The 19,906-nt window shown below is 43.1% G+C and overlaps 1 pseudogene; it reads left to right on the forward strand.

The window, feature by feature from the left end:
- The first annotated feature begins 19,588 nt into the window (after positions 1–19,588).
- LOC123386384 lies at positions 19,589–19,677 on the forward strand (annotated as a pseudogene).
- The last annotated feature ends 229 nt before the right edge of the window (positions 19,678–19,906 follow it).

The following is a 19,906-nucleotide window of genomic DNA, read 5'->3' on the forward strand; positions in this document are numbered from 1 at the left end:
TTATTCTCCTCAAATCTTGGGAAATTGGCCGGAACAAGTACATTCTTGCTTGCATTGTTCCCCTCCCTCCCACAACCCAGAGGAATTGACTCACCAGTCGCCAATGCAAAACTCCAACATCTCTGGTGTAGCAATCCACTCACAAGAAGTGGTGTTGATTGGAGAAAACAGAACTGGTAACCGTCGCCTCCACTTATTAAGCACTGATGATGTGGCAGGCTAAATGCTCCCCATGCATTCTGCACCAGAAGGCAACTCTAAAGATGCGTCCATTGGAAACCAAATGCTGTCATTAAATTTAGCGTATAAAACTGCACCCCCTTGGGGCGCCTGGGTGGCGCAGTCGGTTAAGCGTCCGACTTCAGCCAGGTCACGATCTCGCGGTCCGTGAGTTCGAGCCCCGCGTCAGGCTCTGGGCTGATGGCTCGGAGCCTGGAGCCTGTTTCCGATTCTGTGTCTCCCTCTCTCTCTGCCCCTCGCCCGTTCATGCTCTGTCTCTCTCTGTCCCAAAAATAAATAAACGTTGAAAAAAAAATAAAAAAAAAAACTGTACCCCTGAAAACCACCAGCACTCCCCACATAGAGAAACAATGTTGTAGTTGAAGCCTCTCCTTCACAGATTGTCCTTTATTTGCCAGAGATGTTTAAGCAAACCTAGAAGTTCACTTACATTAATGCGTTGAGGACTGAATTAAAAAGGATCATTTTCTCGTTCTCAGAAAAGATTCAGAAACTCAGTTTCAGCGGGCCTGGTAGGGGTCTTCATCTGGCTGGTGATCCCAGTGAGCATCTCTCCTGTGCACTGGGTAGGTCAAATAGTATTTAAGTTTCAAAACACATTTCTCACATGTGGAATCAGAAGCTCTGGTAGATTACGTGACTCAACCCAAATCTCACCAATAATAAATGGCAGTCAATCTTTAAGTCTGCACGTCTGGGGGCTCTCTTTCCCGCAAGGCTGGCTGAGCAGCTTTTCTCAGAAAGGATAAATCAAGCACTCACTGCCTACCACCCCAGACTAATCCCAAAGCCACCCTTTCACTACCAACTGCAATAGAATCTAGAGATTGGCAGATATCCTGATTTGGGGATTTATTGGGATCTGGCCTCCCAAGGGCAGCCTTTGGTTTCTCCCTGGCTAAAAAGTCTCTTATTTCCCAAGACCATTAATTTGAGTTGCATTGCAAAGACCAGGTAGGATTGAAACAAGCAAACTCATGCTCCACAATCAAATACCATTACATGATCCTGAAGACTTAAGAAAAAAGGGAGGAGCCACACTTACTGGATAACAATGGGCATCGGAGCAAGCTTTGGCCTGCATTTCCCAATGTCTCTGGACAGAACTTGGTGACTTGTGACACATGGAGAGAATCATCCTCTGAAGGGTATTTCTGATTTTCCCAGAAGGATTTAATTAACTTGTAATTTTTTAAAAACATGCTCTAAAGCACGTAGCTCAAATATTTTTTAATGTTTATTCATTTTTGAGAGAGAGAAAGAGACAGAGTGCAAGCAGGGGAGGGGCAGAGAGAAAGGGAGACACAGAACCGGAAGCAGGCTCCAGGCTCCGAGCTGTCAGCACTGAGCCCAACACGGGGCTTGAATCCACAAACCAGGAGATCGTGACCTGAACCGAAGTCAGAAGCTTAACCGACTGAGCCACCCAGGCGTCCCCTCGTAGCTCAAATCTTTTAATGTTGAGATCAGCCTTCCTTTGGATCTGTGGGGGATACTCCATATAGCACAGAACATTAGAATAGGACTTTCTTGGGGCGCCTTGGTGGCTCAGTCGGTTGAGCACCGACTTTTGATTTCGGCTCAGGTCGTGCCTTCACTGTTGTGAATTTGACCCCTGCAGCGGGCTCGGTGCCGGACATGGAGGCTGCTTAAGACTCTCAAGAATCGTACTTTCTTCTCGGGTCACGGAACACACGTTTTGTTAGCTTCTAGATGGTACACATGACAGAAAGTGCGACCATCACCTCGCCAGTGCTCCATAATGGTCATGAGAGAGCTGCCTCTTTGTTTCGATTTTTGAAAAACCTATCGTGAAACATTTGTGACATACTATGGACAAAACCATGGAGCAAATAATCTAATAAATGCAAGGGTATCTGTCTCCCAGCTCCCCAAATAGAACTGTACAAACAGAATTGAAGCAACCCGTTTTCTCCATTTCACCCTGCTTCAGGATGTCCATCACATCCACGCATGTCCTTATACTTTCATCTCAGTAGTCTTGTGGACCTAAGCGGTATTGAGTGTCATATGTGCACCACTAAACACTACATCAAAAGTAGACCAATGACTTTGTTCACAGTGTATTCTCCTGAAACTCTTTTCATTCGATATGCTTATGAGAATTACCCATGTTGATGCAGGGAATTCCTGCTCATTTACTGTCACGATTGTCTGGGGTCCCACGACACAAATACGCTTTGGTTTCATTCACAATCCTCTTGTTAACACTTAAGTTGTTTTTAGTTTTTTGCTATTGCCAATGAAGCTGATGTGCACATTCTCGCGGAACATTCTCCTATCGTTCTACAACTGAACGCATTCTCACACATTCTGTCTCCTGAGGCACATGTGTGAGATTTTCTCTAGCATAGACTGCTAGAAATGGAATTGCTGGGTCACAACGTATGCTCACTTTCATCTTTGTTAAAGATGGCGAGGGATGCCTGGGCGGCTCAGCCAACTGAGCATTCAACTCTTGATTTCAGCTCAAGTCATGATCCCAGGGCTGTGGGATCAAGTCCTCCGTTGGCCTCTGTGCTGGCCTGTTTAAGATTCTTTCTATCTGCCTCTTTCCCCAACTCGAGTGTGTGTGCTCTCTCTCTCTGTTTAAAATAAAAATAAAATAAAATAAAACTTAACTAAACTAAACTAAAATAAAATAAAATAAATACAATAAAGATGGCTAAATCGATATGCAAAGTGGTGGTATAAATTTTCTTCCTACCTGAAAAGTATGACTTCCTGTTTCTTCACTGTCTCACCGACACTTAATATTTTCAAAGGTTTCTATATTTGCCAGTCTCAAGAGTGTGAAGTGGTCTTTAATTGTCTTTTAATTTTGAATTTCCTGATTAGAATGTGGTTGAGTGGTTTTATATTTTTGTGGGCCATTGGGGTTATATTCTTCCCTGTTGATAGGTGTATTTCAGGTGTATTCCCTGTTCATATCATTTTCCTATTTCCTTAATGGGATTCTTTGTCCTCTTATCAACAATTTTAAATGTTCTTTGTGTATTGTGTGGATACATATTGCAAATGTCTTTATGATTTACCCCTGTTGTTTTCTCCCCACCCCTTTTTTTCTCTATTGTGTTTGAAACACAGACTTTTAAAATTTTCAATTAAAAGGTGAATTTATCAATCATCGATCTGTTCTCTTTATATCTCTGAAAGAAAAATTCCTGCCTACCACAAAGATATTTTCTTACATATTTTTAGAAAAGAATAAAGGTTTTTATTTTCATATCTTATGTCTTTATTCTCCTTAGGGTTCATTTTTGTATATAAATGTGAGATAAAGATAAATTGTTAGGGTTTTTTTCCTTAATAAATTTCCAAAGCCACTTGTTAAAAAGCCCATTCCTTTGACAGTGATCTGCAATTCAACCTGCCTGTATACCAAGTTTCTGAATGAACATCAATTTTTTCTAGGGTAATTTCATCGTTTCATTGGGTCTGTGTATCTGGCCTGTGCCAATATCACACTGGCCAAATTACTGTAGTTTCAACCTAAATCTCGATTTCTGGTCAAACATGACCTCTCTGCCCTAGTTCTCTTCAAAATTGACTTCAAAAAGAGCTATTATTTGTTGACGTTTTTCTCTCCTATGTTTTAGAACCAGCTTGTCAATTTTCATATAATCTGATACTTTGATAATAATGATATTATTATAGCATAAGTAATAAGATCTTTGGGTTTTTTCTTTCAAACTCATGCATGTATTTCTTATACTCAGCGATGATCTTTAGAACAATTTTGCATAGAAACAGTGATTCTATATCTATATCTATAAGTTTCATTATTAAAAGGTTCGCTCTGGTTTTTGCATGTTCCTTTTATCAAAATTTACTAAATCCTTTTAAAAACCATGAGTAAGCTGAATTTTATCACGTTTCTGCTGAATCTATTAAGAGGGTTATTTGTATATTTTGTCTCTCGTAGTTAGTGTCGTGAGTTACATCAAGAGATTTTCTACTGTTCAACCAACCTCATATGTCTAGGATGTGTGCAGCTTGGTCATGTGATCAACAGTTCACAACCTATCTCTGTCGGCTGTCTGTACAGCAACTGTTGGTTGTCTACCAGATGGCCATCCCCATCCCACCTCTAGAACCCTCATACTGTCCACTGGAGGGCTGTGAACTTCAGGAGAACTTTTTTTTTTTAATTTTTTTTTTAACGTTTATTTTTGAGACAGAGAGAGACAGAGCATGAACGGGGGAGGGTCAGAGAGAGGGAGACACAGAATCTGAAACAGGCTCCGGGCTCTGAGCCATCAGCCCAGAGCCTGACGCGGGACTCGAACTCACGGACCGCGAGATCGTGACCTGGCTGAAGTCGGCCGCCCAACCGATTGAGCCACCCAGGCGCCCCCAGGAGAACTTATTAATGTCTAAGGCAAGCACTGCATTTCCATTCCCTTACCACAGAAGGAGAAGTCTGCTTACGCGGAAGAGGAAAAGATTTCTGGAGAAATTTCCTTTGAAATACAAGAAAGAGAGTCTCTCTTTTAATGTTTGGACATTGATATGCATGGATGTGATACCTGGAGCTGCTGCAAACTTCTTGCTGCCATACACAGCTCTCTTGCTACCTTTTCACAAAAATCGACAGGCGGTGGATGGCAGAGAAGGAAGATAGAACAAACCTGGCTCTTTAAAAACATTGCTGGGATACTGAATGAACTCACCCCTGGAACTGTTCCACTTCTGCCTTTTTTTTTTTTTTTTTTTTTTTTTTTTGGCCAATAATAGGTACCGTGATGGTTTAAGCCATTCAGAATGATATCTCCAGTAACCTGAGGCCAAAATTATTCTTCCAAACATCCTGGTCTCTGATGCCTCTGGAATGTGTTTCACCGATTCACTCAAGCCTTTGACAAATATGTACGGAGGGCTGACCACGTTCCAGACACTGGCTAAGGGCTAAAGAGATTGAGCTCTGCATTCTAGGACCTCACAGCTTGGGAATGGAAACAGGCTTATGAGCAAATAACCGAAATCCCATGTACACATTCAAGGGGCAAGGTAGCTCTACAATGCTATGAGAGTACAGGGGATGTGGGGTTTTAATTTTATCCTGGAAGAGATAGAAGAGATATCCAAAAGACAGCTGGGCCTTTGGAGGATGATCAGGTATGTAATTAATCATGGAGACAGAATAAAGGAATCTAGGGGCACCTGGGTGGCTCAGTCAATTAAGTGCCCGACTCTTCACCTTGGCTCAGGTCATGATGTCACTCTTCGTGGGATCGAGCTCTGTGTCAGGCTCTGTGCTGACAGCATGGAGCCTGCTTGGGATTCTCTCTCCCTCTCTATCTGCCGTCTTCACCTCTTGCTCTCTCTCTCCCTCAAAATAAATAAATAAAACATTAAAATAAAAAAGAAAGGAAGCTAAAGAGCAGAAGCTAGGGGTGCATGACCTTAAAATAACAGAAGTGGAAGGAGTTGGTTCGGTTCCAGATGGTCTTGCATACAGGAGATGCAGGTTTCAAGGGCAATGAAGTTTCAATTTCCCTTTTAGACAGTGGTTTGGGATAAGGAGCAGCTGGAGGGTGTTACAATACTGTGTTTTGTGCTGGCCAGCTTCCCAGGGGCTAGGAAAGTCCCTGGCATGCCTGGAGCAATGGGGAACTGAAGTTAGGCCGCCCCAGTAAAGTTGAGCTTGAGAAAGAAGAGAGAATAGTGGACATCCCTAGCAAAGGGTGTGCAACAAGAACAGTCAGGAATGGCTGGTGGGGTGCTGAAGTGGCCGTGGGGAGAATTCCTCAGGCACTGGTGGCAAAGACAAGGAATCTTGCCTCTCTCCTCTTTCTCCTCACCCACACCGTATCGGTGTGAACCAGAGAGAACTCATACCAGCTATGGGGAGCCAACCGTGTGCAACCCTTCCCAGTTCCTCACTGGCAACATCATGTCCACATCATTCTTGAACTTGGCCATGGCGAGAGTGTTTGCACCGTGGAAATGAGCACATGATTCAAGTCAATAGTTTTGTTTTGGAGACAATGTTAAACATTTACCAGCATGGTATTGCATGGTCTAGGGTAGGGCACAAATTTTCCCCAAAAAAAGTCTGACCCCTCACTCACTGATCTGCTATAGTCCCCCCTCCCAGAATGCTGGGTGTGTTCCTGCAGCATGCATGGAAATGGAATGGGACACCAACCATCTCTTCCCAGGCACAGTAGCATACTGTGTGAATATCTGCTGCAAAGATTTGATGATGTCACTGAAAAGTCAGGAGTAGCAAATTACAGAGCTCCCTTCTGCCCTGCCTCTGAGCATGGTTCAGACGTAACACCTGGAGGAGTGTCCATGGTGATTAGAAATCAGAGTAGCCCTCCTGTGACCAATGTCACAAGTAGCAAAGCTGCCCCCTCCTTTTCTACCCCACCTGCCCCCAACACTCACCACTAATCCTGGGATGCATCAGCTCGAGAGCATGAAGTCATTCTTTGGTGTTTATATGGGGAACCTCTCGGGCAGCCTTCTGCCCCATGCAAGGAAAGGGTAATAGACCCCCCGGAAGCCTAGCATTCACTGTCTTTCTCTCTTATTTCCAATTTCATAATTTTTTTTCTTATTTCAGCATTTACTTCTAGGATTGTCAAACCACCCTGTTAAAGGTCTTGACCTCCCAGATGACATGACCTTTTGAATTTATAGAGAGCTGCTATCAGTTCACTTCCTTAGAGAGAACTGGGGTTCTCTCCAGTCTCATTTCTTAAATCCTCTCAAGTTCTCTTTACCTCTAACCCTACCAGAAGAGAAGGGATGCGACTGGTCATCCTTTGGGGATCACCAGAATAAGAAACCCCAACCCACACATGATTGAAGACAGCTTCCCCATTGCAAACGTGTGGAAAAACACGAGCGGGAGCAAAAATAACACTCCCTCTTACGCATTAGAACAAATGCTTTACCACTGAGTTGTTCATCATGGCCATAAAATTAAAGCAATTAAAAAGAAAACAACCAAGTGTTCAATTAGAGGGGACTAGTTAAACAAGTCCTGGTACGTCATTACATTGGAAGCCATATAGCCATTCAAAACCACGATACAGAAGAATGCTTAATGGCACAAAAGGATGTCCAAAATGCATTGCTACATAGATAAAAGAAAGTTATAATATGCATTCTACCCTCACCCCTGCATGCACTTACAAAGTATAGATGCCATGCAGATAAAGAAGAAGAAAAAAAGACCAGTAAAGGCCACACATCAAAATATCAAGTATTGATCATTACATATGAATTTTAGTAACTTTATTTGTATTTTGCCTTTTCGTATCACATATCACTTTCCTTTTAGTTGCAAAGACTTGCTTGCCTCTCTGGAAAATCCCTTCTGCCTTACAAACTTGCACTAAATGACCTGTCTGTCCCCCGGGCGATTGCTCAAGAAGGACAGTGAACTCATTATCTCTCAACAGAAATCAAGCCACAATCTTCCTGCGGACGTGTTCTGAGTTTGGAAACTTGCAATGTGGGCCATCCAGGCAGACAGAGTCTATACAGCCTAGATGTTCAGCCAAGAGTAAGCCCGCTTTCTTTATTTAGCCATTGTCGATAATAGCAAGGTGCTTTCAAAGCATGCTTTCCAGTCACCTTGCAAAACAGCGTGGAAGCAATTCAGTTCGACTCATCCCAGAGCCGAAAGCTCTGGCAGGTGGGGCAGGTGGCCCAGCGAGGGAGAACCATTAGCCCAAACCACATCGCTTACCTTGGAATTACAGGGGAAAAGAGCCGTGTGATCTTGGGATCCTGTGAGAATGAGGAGTTCCTTTTCTAGAATTCTCTGGTTGGAACTTCTCTTCTAACTTTAACCTCAATTTTAAGGTCAAATTGTAAAACATTGTGAGGGAAGTGTTTCTAGAATCATTTCATACTTTTCCGCCCTGGGAAAAGCTGAGTAAACAAAATCCTGTGAATATATTTTGATGCATGCTAATTCTAATTATTCTGCTCTGCTCTGATACTAATGTGGCAGAGAGCCTTACATCCTGCAGCCCCAAAGGCTTTGTCTTTCATTTTCCTCTCTTCATCTCCCCAACGTTAAGAAGACACTTCACACTCCCTACAGACAGAAGGTGTTAAATTCTTGTCTCCTTTACAATTCTCCACCTCTGATAGTGTCTTGATTCTGACAAAAAGGATCGACTCATTAATATTATTTGAAAAGTATGAGTAAATAAGCTGTGAGTAAAGCCTTGATTTTTATTGTTGGTTTACTCCTGTGGGTTTTCGTCCATGTAATATTTTCAGCCTGATATGGTCAGAATATTTTTTTTCTTTCTAATTTCCTAGGATTTTTTTTGGGGGGGGGGGTTGGTTTTGGTTTTGGTTATGTTCTGACTACTTGAAGTATTGGAGAAATGACCTCCAAACATGAGATATAGACGTTTTATAAAATTTTTTTTAATATTTATTCCTTTTTGAGAAACAGAGATGAGCAGGGGAGGGGCAGAGAGAGAGAGAGAGAGACATAGAATCCGAAACAGGCTCCAGGCTCCCAGCTGTCAGCACAGAGCCCGACACGGGGCTCAAACTCACAAACTGTGAGATCATGACCTGAGCCGAAGTCAGATGCCTAACTGAGCCACCCAGGTGCCCCACTGACCCATCTTTTACATATAGTTTTTACTGACACTTTGCTCTTATCACCTTTACTTGGAAACAAAATGTATGTTCTTCAGTGGGAAAAATTCTGTGCTATACTTTTGTACATGTTACTGTTTTAAACATAGAGCAGATGCTTGGTAAATAATGGTAACTGGTAATTTACAGAATTCTATGCCTCTTAATAACTATGGAGGCCAGAGGTAAAGTTGTAAAATAATAAATCAAAGACACAAAGTGCATAACACTAGGATGAAAAATCCAATCACTGGAAGAAATAATAATCACTAAAACAATGGTCTTAAAATCTTTTTGTTTGGAAACACTCTACAAAGAACTCTGAAAAACTACATATTCAATGTCACATTTATAATTTGACTTCTATAATGTGTCACTGTAAATCCAAAGAGTTACAAAGAATATATATTTCACTTTATTGTAAATATCGACTATAAAAAATAAAATTGTATCATTTTAAGTATATCCAAGGGAATCTCGGTAGCATGGTGATTGGATACTTCTAATACTCATTTTCTTTTTTTTTTTAATTTTTTTTTCAACGTTTATTTATTTTTGGGACAGAGAGAGACAGAGCATGAACAGGGAAGGGGCAGAGAGAGAGGGAGACACAGAATCGGAAACAAGCTCCAGGATCTGAGCCATCAGCCCAGAGCCCGACGCGGGGCTCGAACTCCCGGACCGCGAGATCGTGACCTGGCTGAAGTCGGACGCTTAACCGACTGCACCACCCAGGCGCCCCCTAATACTCATTTTCAAAATACAAACGAGTTCCTCTTTAACAGATTGAAATTTTATACCCCTTTTTCTCCCTGACTCATATCTGTATTCCCCTAACCTGACAGGATTTTATTTCCTCCGGGTTGGCTTATCATTATAGTTATTGAGAGTACATAATTGATAGATAAATATTCCTCATAAAATTTTCCTGGAGATGTAGATTTAATGAGATACATGAGGTTTTTTTCAATCTGTTCATGTATTCACGGGTGATCAATACATATTCCTAGAATAAGATAGGATTTGACATCAGTCATATTTTTATTTTTTATGTTGATAAATGTATATACTGAATACATGTCGTTTACACAAATGGACAGAAACAAAAGGAATACCATAATAGCAAGGTAGCTTACTTTTAAGAATGCCATCTAAGACAGGGGCACCTGGGTGGCTCAGTCAGTTAAGCTTCAGGCTCTTGATTTTGGTTAAGGTCATGATCTCACAGTGGTGAGTTCCAGCCGCTCATCAAGCTCTGTGCTGAGCGTGGAGTCTGCTTGAGATTCTCTCTCTCCCCTCCCCCACTCTCACTCTCTCTCAAACAGAAAAATAATTGAACATTTAAAAAAAGAAGAACGCCATCTGAGATAGATGCCAAAAACCTCATCGTAATCCATCTTCAGAAAATTTTAATCATCTACCAGCTCTCTCCCCAGCGAGATCTTCCCTATGGCTGAAGGCAAATATGTGTTACCCAGGTAACACATGCTCAGTGCTTGGAGCAGCTCTTTGCACATCCTGGATCCATGCAGCACCGGAGGATTCTAGATGGCTTGTAGGGTGGCCCTCTCTTGTAAAGTGGAAGACGGTGACTGTGGAGGGGGGAAGGAGAAGCAGCAAGAAAGAGACGCACTCACTGGGAGGTCACTTTGAAGAAAGTGTACTTTCTTCAAGGTTGGGAAGCTTGATGCTTTAGAAAACAATCTCCCCCACCCCACCCCACCCCCGCCTTGGAAAGTCCACGTTGAGAGAACCCATGAACTAGAAGAAGTGGAGACAGCTTCAGGGAAGAGTTTTGAGCTGAGCCTGGAGGGTGCATGGAGTTGAGATTAAGCACAGAAGACTTGGAGGTTATGCAACCTACCGGAGAGGCACAGGTGAAGCAAAAGCCCTGACGGAGATGTCCCGATGGAAGACAGTGGAAGAACAGTGGGCGGGAAACAGCCAAGGCTAAGCCCTTTGGCTGTCGCAGTCTCATTCTGGATTCCACAGCGATAAACAGTAGGAGCATTTAGGGTGTAAGACTCTAGATCAGGGACTTAATACTTAATTGCCTATAGAAACTAAGCAGGTAACATAAAATAGAGTCACTTCTATGACAGAAGCTTATGACATAAGCTGTATGTCACTGTGCATGGGGGGCGGGGGGACTAGAGGGCATGCAAAAGGGTCGGCAACGATGGAGGGGTGGACCTGTGTTGCAGGTCTTCCAATTTCTCAAGAGAAGCTAGAAGACCAGACTTGAAAGCAAACTCTTCAATGGGCAAGACAAAGCATGTTTGTGGACTATCTCTGTTCTGACGGCCACAAATTTGCTGCTGCAAAGACTAAATTTTATCTAGAGATTAAGCCAGAATGCCAGAAAGCATCAAAAGCTGAATTATTCTTCCCTGTAAGGGCAGACGCCTGGAACAATATTAGACGGTCAGTCAAAAGTTGTTGGCCGCGCCTGGAAATAATGCTTTGACAGAAGTGCACCTTCACAAGGCCCCCTCTTACTTCCTTCCGGAAGAAAGGGACTGGAGATTCTCTAAAGAGTAGAGTCTAAAGGGGAGGGGGGAGAGCTCGGGGAGGCCTCAGCACCAGCCGTCTGTTTCCAGCATTGGATTCTGTTTTCCTGTTTGTTTTGGCCAGTAGAGAAACGAGCAGCAATTATGTCCACTTCCGCGGGAGATTGCTGTATGCGTTTCCTGTACAAACATTTCTAAAGATCCAGTTGTTTCTATCATGTACCCTTGCTTTGGATTGCTTCGTGTGTTTATTTTATCCTGATGTACTCTGTGTGTTTTGTAAGCCGCCTTGAAGGCTTTGTGGAATGAGGTAGGGTGTAAATAAATAAAGGTACTCTCTCTGGACCCCGCCCACCCCCTTCCCCTGCCTGAGTTTACACTCTGTCAATGCTTCAGGCCCCAGGCCTATGGGGAAGCCACTTAGTAAATTACTGCTCCCATGTATCCTGAAGGTAATGGGGCTTCCAAAGGTGCAGAACAAACCACCAGAGAGTTGTTTAAGCGCTAGGAAAATCTGGCCCAATACATTATTCCAAATCTATATTTATGTTCATGGCTTATGAAGCACCTCGGGGCCCTTTGGGATAAGAAAAGCTGCATGAATCTAGGAAAATATTATTAAATAGATTTATTTTGGGTTGCTAAAGAGTGTGAGGCCCTCTGGAGAACCACTGGAGGAGAATGAATTATTTTCTGCAATCCCCACCACTTGTCTTTTTAAGAGTCTCTCATTGAACCCCTGGTGCTGCCCTAACTGTCCATAATATGGATTGAAAGGGTCCCAGAAGTTGTTCAGTCCACTCCCTGGTGGAGTCTTTGACTTGAACTTGATAGGACAGGGCACTGTTGCCCAGCAATAGACCTTGGTACAAGAGCCAAAACATTTGGGAGATTTGAACCCAACAGCTAAGCAAATCATAAAACTAATACCCGATGGGGGTTAAGGCTGCGAGAAAGAGATGAGGGTTTTTTTTTCCCCCTTCTTAATTTTAATAATGTATTTACATTGGAATGAGGATACCCAGGATTCTTAACGTAGTGGCTGTGCCCAACCACTGATACGCCGTCCAGACACTCCTGCTAAGCCGCAAGGTGGGAAGCACTTCTCCTGAGGCCATCCCTGCAGACCCGCAGGGACTGAAAAAGCCGTAGGATCTTCTGACGCTCCAGAGCGCACTGAGATTGTCAGTCCCCGGGTACCCGATGGAAATGTTTTGGTCGGAAATTCTGGCTAATTCCCTCTTCTGCTGATTACCAGTGTCAGAGAAACAGCAGAACACCTCCATTATTACCAGGAGGGAAACAGTTGCAGACAGGTCTGGTTCAAGTTTGTATCACTTTCCAGGACAGAGCTGCAGGTAAAATCCCATTCCTGTGAAAACTCTAAAGGCTACCGCGTTTTTTTTCTTTTCTTTTCTTTTCTTTTCTTTTCTTTTCTTTTCTTAATCACAAAAGACATTCTGTCAGTGTAACTGACGCTATGCTTTCCTGATCTGTCTCCATATTTTTTCCCCTTCCCTCTTTGGCCCCCTAATAATGACAGCTACCACTGTTGTATTTCTATGTACCCTGCACTATACTGAGTGATCTTCCTGCATTCCATGATTTTGCAGATGTGGAAACTGAGGCTCCCGGTGCTTAAGGTCTTACCCCAAGACACTGAGCTATAACAGCAGAGCCACAGTCACACCCAGACCCGCCTGGCTCCCAGGTGCATTCTTAGCTTTTATGCTCTGAGCTCCTCCAAAAATGCCTTTTCTACTCTGACCCTTTTTTTTTCAATGACCCCCCTTCTAGTTACTCCCCACTCCAGCCCCCACTTCCCTGAGTAGGTCTCCAATCCAAACCCAGTCTTGACCCTCCTTCACCTGCCTGCTACTCATCCCTTTCATGTCTTCCCATGGCCACCGCAAACTTGGGGTGTTCACAACGGAGCTGGCATTCCCTCTCTGACCTGCAGTTGTCCATCCTCCTGACCTCTATACCTCTGTGAAGGTATCCACTGTTCCTGTGGCCGTGTGGTCCTGAAACTCAGAACTGTCTCTTGATTTTTGACTCTCTATCTCCCCCGACTCCTTACAAAAACCAGTACCTTGGCTGGCTTGCTCAACCTCGTTGATTATTTCCTCCGCATGATCCAACCAGCCCACTCCTGGAGCCAACACTGAGTCCAAGGGAGGAGCCAGCGCTTTGCCATGAGCCACGGTGTGGATTTCATAACACGTTACCGCGCGCATGGAGTTTCTCTCCAGCTTTCCACACTCAGTGGTTTTATGGTACCTTTATCCCCCACCATCACCCCTGGGTGTTCAGGGTTTCTGCATCATCCTCAGCAGGGCAGGTGTTTGAAGGGGCCCCTCCTCTATACTTGCCAGATACTGCCTTCCTTCTATGGACCATTACTGCACCCCATCCCCACAATCAACATAGCCCTTTTGTGGCCCACACCTAGACAATATGTCTACCAACACCCTTTGTAGCTATACCCCATTCTTAGTACAAAGTCGGCCCACATTAAGCCTTTAATCAAATTGAATTTCTAAATTTGAGTTTGCTTCTTTACAATGAGACTTTTCTGGGGACATTACCCCATTTCAAAGGAATGATTCCAAAGTGTGTGTGTGTGTGTGTGTGTGTGTAGATAGATGGGAAGGGGGAAATACATACACACACACACACACACACACACACACTCACAGAAAGGGTACTGTGTTTTAAGCTGTATCTGTTTCTTTCTAGCATGATTTAAGAAATACTTATTGAGTGGGGCACCTGGATGACTCGGTCGGTTCAGTGTCCAGCTTTGGCTCTCTGTTAGTGAGTTCGAGCCCCACATCAAGCTCACTGCTGTCAGCACGGAGCCTGCTTTGGATCCTCCATCTCCCTCTCTCTGTCCCTTCCCCACTCACACACTCTCTCTCTCTCTCAAAAACAAACATTAAAAAATAAATAAATACATATTGAGTGTCTTGTATCTGCAAGGCACAGTGCTAGCTGCAAGCATTATCCATCCCCTAAATAAATATTCATTAAGTGATTACATGAAAGAGTGGAGGAAAGAGTGGAGGAAAGGACGTATTTCATCATTTATTTCTCCAACTTGGAGACCCAGGTGGGCTTTGAGAACGAAGCAATATTTTTGTTTTTCATCAACCCCACGGCACTTAATCAATGTCTCCTACATGCCAGCACCACACTGGACCCCAGAACACAAAGGTGAGCAAGAGTGGACTCAAAATCCCTACTGGCCAAGCTCGACATCCAGTGATGGAGGCAGGTGGATGATACGGGTACAGATCACTAGGCCTTACAGCAGTTGCTGGGCCGTGACCTTCTAAGACTGCTGGTGTTGCTCGAAGCAGACAAAGCCTGAGCACTGGAAATGGGGGATGCTTCCCTCCCGGGTTCTCCTTGAGCCTGCTGACTCCCACCGTGGCCGCCCATTCAACTCCTCTATGAAACTAGGACTTTCTGATTTATTTTATTTATTTTATTTTATTTTATTTTATTTCATTGCATTTTAATGTTTATTTATTTCAAGAAAGAGAGAGTATGAGTGCAAGTGCGAGCAGGGGAGGGTCAGAGAGAGAGGGTCTCCCAAGCAGGCTCCACAGAGGGCCTGCCCTCTGTGGGCTTGGGATTGAGGGAATCCCAAGCAGGCTCCACAGAGCCGATGAGGGGCTTGAACTCATGAATCATGAGACCATGACCTGAGCTGAAATCAAGAGTCGGTTGCCCAACCAACGGAGCCACCCAGGGGCCCTTTTCTGATTTTATTTTTAAACAGTCCTCTCCCCTCCAGTTCAGCAGCAAAGAGACACCTCTCCAGGAGCCAATAGTGTCTCTGCATCTATCCAGCGTAATCCCTTAAGGGGACAAGAATAGTCAATCCATCACCATCCTGGCCTCCCTGGAGGCCTGGTGAGCAGCCCCCAGGAAAGGAGAAGAAAGCATTTGCTTACGTTAACTCGATTACGCCAATCACTCTCATGGTGTTGTTCTCCACCACTGCAGCCATCACAGAGGAGATCCAGAATCCCACATTTCCTTTTCACTAATTGATGCCCTTATGTGAGCAGCCGTAATCTCACCAACTCCACCAACGGAAAATAAAGAGAGGAAAATGTTCCAGAAAGAGCTATTCCTTATATAATCGCCATGGCAGTGCTGTTATCACAGGGGCTATCTATCTAGGCCAAAGTAGTACAGAAAAGAGAATGGCTGTGGCATGCTTGGGCCCCCACAGCAGCCTGGGGACACAGCAGGGTCACAGGCAGATGGGAGAGCTTTCCAGCCTCTGCCCTGGCTCCTAATGCAGCACTCGCAGGGCCTGCTCATTCATCCCCAGGTAGGTCTCGGGGTGACCAGGAGCTAGGCCCCTGAATGTCCTCAGGCTCCTTGCCGGGGCAGGTCCTATGCTGGCACCTCCTGAGGGCACCAGGCCAGATAGGAAGGTGTCTCCGTGGCAGCAGGCCCAGCCAGTTTGTCCTGTGGCTAACACTGAGTGCCAGCTAGGAACTGGCCCCTCTGTAGCTGTCCTCCTCTCTCTGAGACATGTACCACAGGCCAAGCCTGCCTTTGTCCCTGGAGTTTTAGAAACTGGGTAAACCCCCTCGCTTGGGTATCTCTCTGTCTTCGTACAGACCCACGCCCAAATGCTGAGGGGTGCTCTCCAACCGGAATCCCCTTCTCCCCTCCCATCCACCCTGAACTGTGTTCTTGAGTCAGTCAGACTTAGGCATCTGCACTTTTGTCTTCCATATTATGGGTTCTTGCCCAGGAAGTTCCCCAGATCTCCACATGATTAAACCCTTGAGGGGTCATCTCTTCATCCCTCTGGAACTGTCAATCCCTAGGTGAACATATTCATGTTATTTACGACTTAGAAACAACTAATGTAGGGGGGCCTGACTGGCTCAGTTGGTTAAGCGTCTGACTCTTGCTATCTGGGCCAGGTCATGATCCCATGGTTTGTGAGTTCAAGACCTACATAGGGCTCTACGTTGACAATGTAGACCCTGCTTGGGATTCTCTGTCTCTCCCTCTCTCTCTCTGCCCTTCCCACGCTCTCTCTCTCTCTCTCTCTCTCTCTCTCCTGGCTTGTGGAGATCCGTTAAATGTTAAATAAATAAACTTAAAAAAAAAAAAAGAAACAACTAATGTAAGCAAAACCATGAGATTGGATGATTTGAGGGAACTTCCATTTGCTTACTGGAAAGTAAGCTTTTTTTTAAATTTTTTTAATGTTTATTTATTTCTGAGACAGAGAGATACAGAGCATGAGAAGGGGAGGGGAAGAGAGAGAGGGAGACACAGAATCTGAAGCAGGCTTCAGGCTCCGAGCTGTCAGCACAGAGCCCAACACGGGGCTCCAACTCACAAACCGTGAGATCGTGACCTGAGCTGAAGTCGGTCGCTCAACCGACAGAGCCACCCAGGTGCCCCGAAAGTAAGCTTTTTATAGGGAGAGCTACTGGGCATGAACTTGGTAGAGGGCTTGACCCTTTGACAAAAATGTGGGTAAGAGGCACAAGCTGGATTGGAGAAAAGGTACTGCTATGGACTGAATTGTGTCCCTCCAAAATTCATAGGTTGAAGCCTAACCCTTGGTGTGATTTGACTGTCATTGGAGTAAAGAAGTAATTAAGGTTAGGGGCACCTGGATGGCTCAGTCGGTTAAGTGTCCCCCTTCAGCTCAGGTCATGATTTCATGGTTTGTGAGTTCAAGCCCCACATCGGGCTCTCTGCTGTCAGTGCAGACTCTGCTCTGGATACTCTGTCTCCCTCTCTCTCTGCTTCTCCCCTGCTCACTCTCTCTCTTTCTCTCTCAAAAATAAATACATAAACTTTAAGAAAAATATTTTTTCAAAAAAGTAATTAAGGTTAAATGAGGTCATATGGGTGGAGTCCTAATCCAGTAGGATTAATGCCCTTATAAGGGGAGTCTAGAGAGTGTCCTCTCTCTCTCTCTCTCTCTCTCTCTCTACCAAATGAGGACATGTTGAGTAGGCAGTCATCCACAAGCCAGGAAAAGAGCTCTTACTAGGAACCAAATGGATTTCTCAGCCTCCAGAACTGTGAGAAGTATTTGGTGTTTAAGCCAGTGTGTGGGCTCCCCCCTACTACATTGATGCAAAGATATTTTGCTGAGTACCACAAAGAGAAATAATAGGATGGCTTGGGTAGAACAGTGGAGAAATATATTTAGACTGAAACATCACACTCATCAGATCTACAAATTAAATGGGAGATAACTGACATCTTTACAATACTGAGTGTTCTAATCTACAAATATGGATGTATTTGGTTTCCTAAGGCTACCGTAACAAAGTACCACAGAGTGGGAGGCTTAAACAATAGAAATTAATTTTCTCACAGTCTGGAGGCTAAAAGTTCAAGATCAAGGATTCAGCAGGGTTGGTTTATTCTCAGGCATCTTTTCTGAGTTGTAGATGGTAGTGTTCTCCCTGTGTCTTCACATCATCTTGCATCTGTACCCACTTGTGTTCAAATTTACTCTTCTTAAAAGACACCAGTCATATTGGATTAGGGCACACCCAAATGATCTCATTTTAACTTAAACTCCTCTTTAAAATCTGTATCTCTAGGGGCACCTGGATGGCCCAGTCAGTTAAGCATAAGATTCAATTTCTGCTCAGGCCATAATTTCATGTTTTCCTGAGTTCTGGCCCCACATGGGGCTCTGCACACTGACTGCATGGAGCCGGCTTGAGATTCTCTCTCTCCCTTTCTCTCTGCCCACCACCACTGATGCTCTCTCTGTCTCTCTCAAAATAAATAAATAAACTTAAAAAAAAATCTCTATCTCCAGAGTCACATTCTGAGGTAGTGGGGGTTAGGACTTCAACATAAGAATTTTGGAGGCGAACGTAATTCAGACTGTTGACAATGAAATATCCCTCTATTTATTCATGTCTTCTTTCTCTCAACAATGTTTATAGTGTTTGATGTTGAGGTCATGTCCATCTTTTGTTAGATTTATTCTGAGATATTTGATGTTTTGACTCTTATAATTGGTATTTCTTAAATACCATTATTTATTTGTTTTTGATGTATTGAAATGCCGCTGATTTTTATACATCAATCTTTAATCCAGTGATGATGTTAAATTTTATTAATTGCAATAGTTCATTTGTAAATCCTTTTAGATTTTTCTACTTCACAATCAACGTAATCTTGAAATTGTTATTTTATTTGTTCCTTTGTTAGTCTTTGTACTTTTATTTATTTTTCTTCCCTTATTGCAGTGGCTAGGACAACCAGTACAACAATGAAAAGAAATGATGATAACAAACCTTGTCTTCTTTCTAATCTCTGTGGAGTTGTTTTCTATATTATACCATCAAGTATAGTTTTTCCTATGGATTCTTTGCTCATTATAAGCTTAGGGAAGTTTTGGGTTTTTATTTTTGTTTTTTTTTTTTTTACTATTTCCTGTTTGCTCAGCCCAATCAGTGATGGAATGGATTTTATCACTACTGATTCTGCATCTATTGAAAGTACCATATCATTTTTTCCCCTTTATTCTGTTGATGTGGTAAAATACATAGATTACTTTTTTAAGGTTAAATATTATATTTCTGGAATGGACCCAAATTCAAAATGACATATTGTCTTTTAAATATTGCTGGATTCATTTTGCTAAGATTTATTTACAATTTTTGTATTTACATATTTTTAAAATATTTTTTAATGTATATTTTTGAGAGAGAGAAAGAGACAGAGTGCATGTGCATGCACAGGTGGAGGAGGGGCAGAGACAGAGAGGGACAGAGGGTCCAAAGGGGGCTCTGCCCTGACTGCAGAGAGCTCAAACTCACAAACTCACATGAGATCATGACCTGAGCTGAAGTCAGATGCTTAACCAACTGAGCCACCCAGGTGCCCTGGCTTTATGTCCTTGAAAATGGCCTATAATTTTCCTTTCTTATAAATGTTCATGTCATGATCTAGTTTCAAGGTACTGTCCACATAAAACAAGATGACATATGTTCTCTGTTTTGTTTTATATTATTTTTTAGAGAAGTTTGTACACATTCAGTGTTATTTATTCTTTAAATGCCTGGAAGAATTACCAGCATGTCAAGAGATGTCTTTGTGGGAATTTTTGTAATTACAAAATCAACTTATTTAATCTATAGAGAATTATATAGATTTTAGAAATTTTCTCCTTGATCACTTCTCAGCCTTTTGGCTAAGATCAAGTGTAGAATTTTTTTCCCTGTTTCCATTTTGGTAAGTTGTATTTTTCTAGAAAATTTCTCAGTTTACCTAAATTTTGAAATTTACTGAAACAAAGTTGTTCACAATATCCTTTCACTATTTTTTGTAATTTTCTGTAAGATATGTGGTAATTCCTTTTTTGCATTCCTGATATTGGCAGTATGTGTCTTCTCTCTCTCTTAATCACACTTGGTAAGAGTTTAGTTTTTCAAAGAACCAACTTATAGCTTTGTAACTTTTTCTGTTGTATATTTGTTCCACCTTTGACC

This window comes from Felis catus, chromosome B3 (genome assembly GCF_018350175.1).
Source record: "Felis catus isolate Fca126 chromosome B3, F.catus_Fca126_mat1.0, whole genome shotgun sequence".
NCBI classification, from domain to species: domain Eukaryota; kingdom Metazoa; phylum Chordata; class Mammalia; order Carnivora; family Felidae; genus Felis; species Felis catus.